Below are 10030 nucleotides of genomic sequence, written 5' to 3'. Positions count from 1 at the left end.
GCTGTGCACCATGATCGGACCATCTATAGGGCCAGTCACTTCTTACGTATGACTTTATATGACATGGTTTATTTAAAAAAACCTTTTTCCAATCACCCTTTTTCACATTTCTGTAAGAGCTTTTTAAAGAGCTAGATATGTAGTTGCTGTTGGACCAAAATTGCATATTTCCAAAATGGTAACTTTACCAGAGAAGAAAGAGGTTTGCAGCTTTTAATTGCTTTATTCCAAGCAATTTTGTACCTGATACATTGATAATGGCATTTTGATACAGTGTAAACAGCAACATTTTCTAAAATGAAAAACAACAACAAAATGAAGATGCAATGTTTTGTTACAATAGCAGTGATATTATATATTTTATGGGCTTATTCAGAAAAGATTTGACAAGCCTGTTTAGTGAAGGCTGACTGATGTTCAGTAGATGTTCGCAAATTACTGTTATTTTTCATTTTACATATTAATGAAGGGTGTGATTTTAGATTTGTTTGTTAAATGTAGAAGATGTTTAGATTTCTCTTTAATTGTATTTTTTGCTCTTTAATTGTATTTTTTAAATAAAATCTCTTCCCATATCATTGCAATATCAAACCCCTTTTTATGTCCATATCATGCGGTCCTAATGCCAGGTGGGCCTTTATATTTCACAGTGAATGGACCAATAGAAATGGTCCAAAATGACTTACATGGATTTTAACAAAACTTACATTAAAGTTAATCATTTTTTTCCTTCCTTCTTAATAACTGTGACAGTGTCCATGTCATTACTGTTTCTCCGACTGGAAGAACTTTGCAAGAAAGAAATCCAGAATATTTCTTACAAATTTAGGGAAAGTCTTAAGTCAGTATCAGTGCATACACACACGCTGAGAAAATCACTGCTGCCAGACAGTGTGGGTGTGTTTCCAGTGCCATTTGCTGTTTTTCCTGTACATCCGCCTCCATCGCTCTCTAGTGTACGTGTGTGTGAATGTGCATGTGTGTGTATGTGTGTTTAGGGGTAGTTTAGGGTCCCTCTGTGCTAAGCTGCTGAAGTCTCTGCAGCTGCACCCCAAGCTCATAGATTTACAGGTGCCACTGACCCTTTCATCAGAGGAAGTCTACTCAGCCGGCTGTTCATCTTTTTTTTTCTTTTTCTTTTTGGTGGGGTTGTCGCAGATCTTTGAAGACTCCATCTCTGTTTGGCACATCTGAGGAGCACGTCCGGAAGCTCTGAAATTACTTTCACCTAATCAGTAATCAGAGAAGCACTTTACTGGTTAAAAGTCATCAACAATTTAGCTTAAAGCTTCTCTGGTTAAACAAGCTTTGTTATTTTGCCATTAGCACGGAAAGATACATAAATGTGTATAATATTCTTGTAAATGTGATGTAACCTGAATTCTAGAACAACAAAAAAGAAACAAACTTCCTACATAAAAATCACCTTCAATGAATAAACCAATTACAATGTAGTTTGCTTGTGCTCATTAAATGTAATATAAGCTGATGGTTGAGGTATATTATTATTGTTATTGTAGGTACTCATTAGTATTAGTGTAAAATTGCATTAGCAATGTAAAGAGTCCAGTTAACACTTTCTGAGACCAAGGCACTACAGGCCCCTCCAGGTTATGGGCCTCATTGCACCGCCTATATATACACCACTGACCCTAGGTAATATCATATGTTAAATAACAATGTTTCTCTGAAATGGAAACTGTATAGGAGAAGGAAAAGCATTCCTACCTTTAATATCTATACCTCTCATGAAGGACTTTTTAAGGTAGGGGTGGGCGATATATCAGAAGTGCCATATTGTGGTACCTTAAAAAAATGTCACAATAAACAATATGTCATAATTTTTTAAAAAGATCTGATCAGTTTGAACACAAAAAAGAACAAGTAGTGCTACATTCTAAAAAATACTATCAGAAACTGGATGCAGTGATTTTTATTCAGTATTTTGCATGCTGTGTTGTACTAAGTCCAGTTAAATGGGTCTAATTTTGCTCTCTTTATAATGAAATGGGCAGTTGGTCAGTGTCTACAAATACTGATGATATGCATGATATGTTCAGAAAAGCATATTGTATTGTGACATAATTCATAACAATAATGATAAATATTGTCATACTGCCCGGCACTATTCTACAATTATAAATGGTAAGGCTATAAGTATCTATCTATCTATCTATCTATCTATCTATCTATCTATCTATCTATCTATCTATCTATCTAGTTGTCTGTCTGTTTGTCTAGTTATCTGTCTATCTATCTATCTATCTATCTATCTATCTATCTATCTATCTATCTATCTATCTATCTATCTATCTTGTTGTCTATTTATCTAGTTGTCTGTCTATCTATTTGTTTATCTAGTTGTCTGTCTGTCTCTCTTTCTATTTATCTAGTTGTCTGTCTATCTGTTTTTCTATCTATCAATCTATCTGTCTATCTTAGTCAGTAAACATACATTCTTTAAAATGCTAATAGGCCACAGCACTCTGTACTCCCAAGTGAAAACATTTCGATCTAAACCAGGCTCCAAAACTCTGTACTGAGACGCAAGTTCCGATTCCGACTACAGTTCCATTTTAAAGCAAAACCTTGTGAGTGATCTCAAGTTAAAGTTAACACATAACTAATTCCAAGATCACTTTTAAGTGCTACTGGAGTTCCTGGGTTGTAAAAACAATCATTTATGGTTTAGCTGTGCCAATCGGGATGCATTTTGAAAAAGAAAGAATGTTTTTCCAACACTGACAGCCGCATACACAGCGTTCCTGACAAGGGATGCCCAAGGTGCCGTGATATCTCGCAGAAGAGCACAGCCTTGAAAGTCAAAAAGAGCAACAGATAACTGTGGAGTTTAAAATAATAGAAAAGGAATAAATTTTTTATTTCTACTTTCTTCTTTGTCAATGCTTTTCTAATAGCGTGTCTCAGTGACCCCGCATTCTGTCTTTGCTTTTACAGAAATAACAATCCATGTACTGCAGCCTTGTGCTGTGAACAAAACTTTCTCCTTTAGCCAATTCAGTTTGTCTGTTTCTTTTAGACACATTAAGTGGTTAACTGTGCATACAGGGAAACAAACTTCTTCAGACAAGCTACAGCTGTAATAGCCTACAGCTGAAGATGACCTTAAAATCATGTTGTCAAAATAAGATAAACCACAGTTGCAAAGTTAAAGGAATGGTGTGGTATTTCAAACCAAATCTCACCATACAGTCTTGAAAATAAAGGAGCTGATAAATGTTCTTTGGAGCAAGGGCAGAGAAAAACCACCTTTGGTTCCCTAAAGAACCTTTTCATGGATGATTCTTTCTGTAATTTAATAACATTTAATAAATTGTTTTTATCATTTAATGCAGGGTTCACATGAACCTGAACAGGAAAACCATGTGGTTTCTAGTTAGTACAGTTTCCCATCTTGTTCACTGACATCCGGTGAGAGCAACAGTGGATGCACGTTCCTACACATGAATGAATACATTATTTATGCAGTCAGTGGTTCCAACTCCTCCACGATTGTAGACCACTGGCTCTCATACTGCTGTGTTATTTTGTGAAAGTACTTCAGTGATAACCAAATTCATGCCATTGTAGTAGCTGGAAAAGACTTTGGCTTTATCAATAGATCAAGAAATCAAACAATGGAACCTGCTATTGAAAAACTGTTTGAATGAGAATGCTACAGTCTTAGTTGCGTGAGCAGCTGGGCTTCAGCCTGGAACCATCAATAGTTTGAATTTTCCGTTCCACCTTAAATGGTGCTGTAGTTGCATTCTGGCTCCTATGATTGCAGCACCATTTAAGGTGGAACAGGAAATCTGAATAAGAAGTTGGCACCTTGGATGCCAGTTTTAGCCTCACCAAATTTGCACTGAAGATTATATGTGCTAGCTGCACTCTATTCAATCTGTGGTGCGATGTTTCACCAGCGGTGAAACGAATCACCAAAACAGCTGTGGTCTTCACAGTAATATATTGTAGAGATAAGAGAATAAACTGAGCCATCCAGGACGAACATATAAACAGTTTGCATCCAACTTCAATGACGCAATAATTCATTTAAGTACGCATCTGGCTCCAACAAATGTGCACTACAGCTATTCATTTTTGTTGTGATTGGTCCCTAAAGGGGTATTAACAAGTGCAGAGGACAATGCGAAGGCCCATTGGCTCAGAACGGGAATTTGAATGGGAAAGGATGAGTAAGACATCGAAAACTCCTGGTTTCCTTCATCCTTTTGATGGGATCAAGGCCTACTGACCCAAGTGGCCATTTAAGAAAATTAATCTGCTGAATATGAAAGAAAAGAATTACACTTATTGATTGATTGAGTTCATATGGTCATCCTAGGTTAAATGTCATATGACAGGTTGAAGAAGAGTGCCAGCACACTAGCTGGGGTGATCTAAATGAGATTATACAGTTACAATGAAGTATTCTGTAGTCCCTGTTCCAAATGTCTTTTACTAATCAATAGAGATCAATATATTAAGCACACTGCTTTTTCTGGTGTCTTTAGTCTTCATTGAAACCCTAGAAAAAAATTAAATAGAAAGTTAAAATATTACAACCCCAATTCCAATGAAGTTGGGACGTTGTGTAAAACATAAATAAAAACAGAATACAATGATTTGCAAATCCTTTTGAACCTATATTCAGTTGAATACTCTACAAAGACAAGATATTTAATGTTCAATAAACTTTGTTTTTTGTAAATATTCACTCATTTTGAATTTGATGCCTGCAACACGTTCCAAAGAAGTTGGGACAGGGGCATGTTTACCACTGTGTTACATCACCTTTCCTTTTAACAACACTAAATAAGCTTTTGGGAACTGAGGACACTAATTGTTGAAGCTTTGTAGGTGGAATTCTTTCCCATTCCTGCTTGATGTACAACTTCAGTTGTTCAACAGTCCGGGGTCTCTCCTTCATAATGCGCCACACATTTTCAATAGGACACAGGTCTGGCCTGCAGGCAGGCCAGTCTAGTACCCACACTCTTTTACTACGAATCCATGCTGTTATAACACGAGCAGAATGTGGCTTGGCATTGTCTTGCTGAAATAAGCAGGGAAGTCCCTGAAAAGACGTTGCTTGGATGGCAGCATATGTTGCTCCAAAACCTGTATGTAACTTTCAGCATTAATCGTGCCTTCACATGTGTGCAAGTTACCCATGCCATGGGCACTAACACACCCCCATACCATCAGAGATGCTGGCTTTTGGACTTTGCACTGATAACAATCCAGACAGTCCTTTTCCTCTTTGGCTCGGAGGACATGACGTCCATGATTTCCAAAAACAAATTGAAATGTGGACTCATCAGACCACAGGACACTTTTCCACTTTGTGTCAGTCCATCTCAGATGAGCTCGGGCCCAGAGAAGCCGGCGGCGTTCTGGGTGTTGTTGATATACGGCTTTCGCTTTGCATGGCAGAGTTTTAACTTGCACTTGTAGATGGAGCGACGAACTGTGTTCACTGACAATGGTTTTCTGAAGTGTTCCTGAGCCCATGTGGTAATATCCATTACAGAATGATGTTGGTTTTTAAAGCAGTGCTGCCTGAGGGATCGAAGGTCACGGGCATTCAATGTTGGTTTTCTGCCTTGCCGCTTACTTGCAGAGATTTCTCCAGATTCTCTGAATCTTTTGATGATATTGTGGACTGTAGATGATGAAACCCCTAAATTCCTTGCAATTGCACGTTGAGAAACATTGTTCTCAACAATGTTGTTCACAAAGTGGTGAACCTCACCCCATCCTTGCTTGTGAACAACTGAGCCTTTCAGGGATGCTCCCTTTATACCCAATCATGACACTCACCTGTTTCCAATTAACCTGTTCACCTGTGGAATGTTCTAAACAGGTGTTTTTTGAGCATTCTTCAACTTTCCCAGTGTTTTGTTGCCCCTGTCTCAACTTCTTTGTAACGTGTTGCAGGCATCAAATTCAAAATGAGTGAATATTTGCAAAAAACAATAAAGTTTATGAGTTTGCACTTTAAATATCTTGTCTTTGTAGTGTATTCAATTGAATATAGATTGAACAGGATTTGCAAATCATCGTATTCTGTTTTTATTTATGTTTTACACAACGTCCCAACTTCATTGGAATTGGGGTTGTACATTGTTAAGTTAATATTAGCTGTGTAGGCCTTAATAGTAATAATTTACTCAGCAGAAGGCCTCAGGTCAAAGGGCAATGCCCACTGCTGTTATCTAGGATCTGGACTGATAAATGCCACACCATCCAAAAACAGTAGACAGAATAACCCAAGTGACTAGTCAGCTGCGAATGACTGAGGAGACGACCCATTGACTCTGTGTGCCATTTACTTGGCTAATGTTGTACAAACACATGAAGATTTAGCAAAATATCAAATTAATTTAATAAGGATTTGGAATTTTTGGGCAAATTTAGACAAGTGTGGACATTTCCAAACCAAATTTGTGTTTCCAAGTAGAAAAGTAGATATTTAATTATTATCCTTGCATACGTCCAGATTTTTGTCATTTATACACATCAGAAGTGAAAAAGTAATGTAATTCAAATGTAATTTATTACTTAACGTACTGTATCAAAAAAGGAGGAATTCCACTTAAAAATCTGCATAATTACCTAGATAAGATTTAAACAGTCATTTGGAGTGGTTTGAAATGAAGTGCTCTGTTCTGGAGAAACTTGTCAAGTTGGAATCTTTCACAGTGGTGATAATAGGAACCAGACGCGTAAAGACTTTAATACCTATAAAAGCTCCCTCACAGGAAGTTATTACATGAAATGGTGATGAATATGCTGCCTGGTGCCTGAAACATTGTTGAATAATAGTTTTGACCTATTTTTTGGCCTAAAACATTTTTTCCAGTTTTTTCATGGTGGAGAGATACATGCAAGTCATTGAGAGGCAAAATAGTACTAAAAGACAACATATTTTTCAGATTTGCTTCTATTTTATCACTGTCAACATTTCATATGAAAACTGAGTCAGTAAGTTTTCAATAATGATAACTTCAATATTATATGATACTTACAAAGCGCTTTTCAAGAACCAAATTATACATCAGTACATACAACAAAAAAAAAATCACATTAAACATCTCTGAATGACTTTATTTACATCTCAGGCATACATGCTGCCTGACATCTGAGACAGTGAGTGTGTTTACATGCACTCAGTAATTCAGTGATAATGGATAGATAAATAGATAACTGCAGTTATCTAATTATTTAAATGTTCATGTAAACAGCAAAGAAATCTGATAAAGAGGGCTGGATTTGATCTCAGTGATCAGATCTCTCAGTGCATGTAAACTCTTACTCTGATTTCTTTCAGATTTCTCAAGAAAGTGAGCAGCATTGCTGTGAGGCACAGCAAAACACTTTTGGAGTGAATGCGGTATTTAAATATTGTTAATTTTTCGATGACATATGTTCATATTTTCAGGTAAGGTTGCACAATGTTTAAAAATAAGCCACAGCATGAAGCTAGGGTTTTTACATTGTGTTTACTTCCTGTCTTCTCTTGTGAGTTTATTGGCTGGTTGCAATGCAGAAATCTGATTACTGTCTGACTCCTGCAGACCCGGAGTTTCCCCATTATCTGAATGCCCAAGTAAACGCATTGATCAAATTACTGGCAAAATCTGATTTTCTGCAGTTATTGGACTGCAATCATACTCAATGTTACAATAGTTTTGAGAATGTTTTGGCTTAAAACATACTTATAAACCTGTTAGTGGTAAAGAGGTATGTGCCACTAAGGTAAACATCAACTTTTTCACCTTTCACTGGTAATTTTGGATAATAAATGATTATATTTGAGGTGTATACATGGCGACTCCTGATCCTATCAGCACGACTGTGAAGAAATCTGAGTTGGTAAGTTTCTCTACATGTCACATCCAACCACTCTGAATGACTCTGCTTACATCTCAACCATTTAATTACACAGCAATTTTGAAAAATTGGTGGTAAAGTCCCTGCTAACCATGTAATTGTGTAGTTACATTTGAATAATATAGCAATACAACAACAACAACTCTAGACTTTATCCCAGCAATAATTGGCTAAGCCATTCAGCCCCTGTGATTATATAATGGTTATTTAAAATGATTATGAATCATTATTAACAGTGTTTGCATGGCTAAAGACACAATGCCTCAGGGAAATGTTCTAAAGTGAGCTACTGTTACTCTTCTGAAGGCACCAAAGGAGTATTACAAAGTGTAATAGGCAGAAAGGCAAACATTTTCTTCCCTATTGAGAGAGAGAGAGAGAGAGAGAGAGAGAGAGAGAGAGACATTTAACGAGCAGGAAAGCCTACTCAAGCATGTGAAAATTCCACCATGTTGGCCATTATTTCAGTGATGAATGAAAGCTAATGGGCAGTGCCAAATGCTGCAATGCTCGCAGGACAGTTATCTAGATGAACAAGTTTTTCTTTCCCTGAAATGTCCATAATGGTCAAATCAAATGGCCATTACCTACATTAGCCTGCAGTGAGGGACCTGCGAGAGATGTGATAAAAGATTATAACTATCACTGTGAAAACATACAGGGGATAATCACTTGGCTAAAGGGTACGTCGGGACACTCCCTGACTCTTTCCACACAAACGACCATGGAGAACAACTGTTTTTAATAACTGTGTTTCAGAAAGTATCCCAAACAGCTCTTTGGAATGAAGAGAGGGATCTTGTAATCCAGTTATTGAAATAAGAAAGCTGGCTATTTGTCCAAAATATAAATCCACATGAAGTCGGCTACACTGACCCTTATGTGCTGGTTTGCCTATTAACACTCCAAATGTCCTTGTTATATATGACAAACCTTTCATTCAGATGGTTCAGATGGAACATTGATTCTTTAACCTTTAAAAAGCTGCTCACACATCCCATTTACAAAACTGACCTTTTGAAAGGATGTTTAAGGAACCAAAGTGATTCTTCTGTGGCATCACTCCAAAGAACTCTTTTAAGCATCTTTTTAACAGGACATTTCTGTTCTTTACTTTTAGACTGGCATCACAAATTTGATCCTTTGTACTTTGTGCTCTATAAAATTTTATAAAAGAAGTTGTTATGACAGTAAAATACTTTGTTGCTGACATAAGAAAACCTGCATTTTTCAGTTGTGTTTCTTCACAGCGTGTGAAAACAACAGCTGCTAGCTGTGGAAGCGCATAAAACAAATAAAAAAAAAACATAAAAAACAAAAATAAAAAAATAAAAAACAAAATCGAGCAACTAATTATTTTCATTATTTTCATTATTTCATTACTTTTTTCATAATTCATAATTTCAATATAATTTTGCAGTACTAAGTCATTAATTTGAGATACAATCTCATTATTCTGAAATGTTTTCACATTGTTTTGAGATGTCTTATGCTTTTGCGATGAAAATATACGTAAGTACAAATATATATTTAAATATAAGTAACAAGAAAGTTGTTGAAATAAAAAAGAGTCTCAAAATAATGAGATGATATCTCAAAATAGTTACTTAATTTCAAATGAATGAGATATCTCAAAATAATGAGATAGCATCTAGTATTGCAAAATAGTGGCATTTCACTTAAGTTAAGAAAAAATAATCAGGTAGTAAATTAGTGGTGAATTAGTGAAATGGGCTTCTATAGGTAGCCGAACAATCATGATGAATGGAACGATAGAAATTTTGAAAAGCAAACCATTCAACTTTTTTTTAACACTTTCGTGCGGGGCAGCATTCATAATGCTGCGCAACACTTACATAAGCCTTTCAGGACAACTGAAATAAACATACAAGTCTTAGTCCAACAAGAATCAGTTATCATAACACTTGATGAGGTGAGATGACATCACAATTGACAAAGGTAGCCCTTATGACAGCTGACGTTTCTTGAAGTAAGGCTTAATAAATGCTTGTATAGGTGTATGGCATTTGTCATTAAAGGTGTATGTAGGTGTTGAATGCTGCCTTTCAGTAAAATGTTTACAAATTTCTTTTTGACATTACATTAAAAGATGTGAAGTTATGAACAGCAG

The sequence above is a fragment of the Pygocentrus nattereri genome, chromosome 15 (genome assembly GCF_015220715.1).
Source record: "Pygocentrus nattereri isolate fPygNat1 chromosome 15, fPygNat1.pri, whole genome shotgun sequence".
Taxonomy (NCBI): domain Eukaryota; kingdom Metazoa; phylum Chordata; class Actinopteri; order Characiformes; family Serrasalmidae; genus Pygocentrus; species Pygocentrus nattereri.
This window is presented reverse-complemented; position numbering follows the sequence as displayed.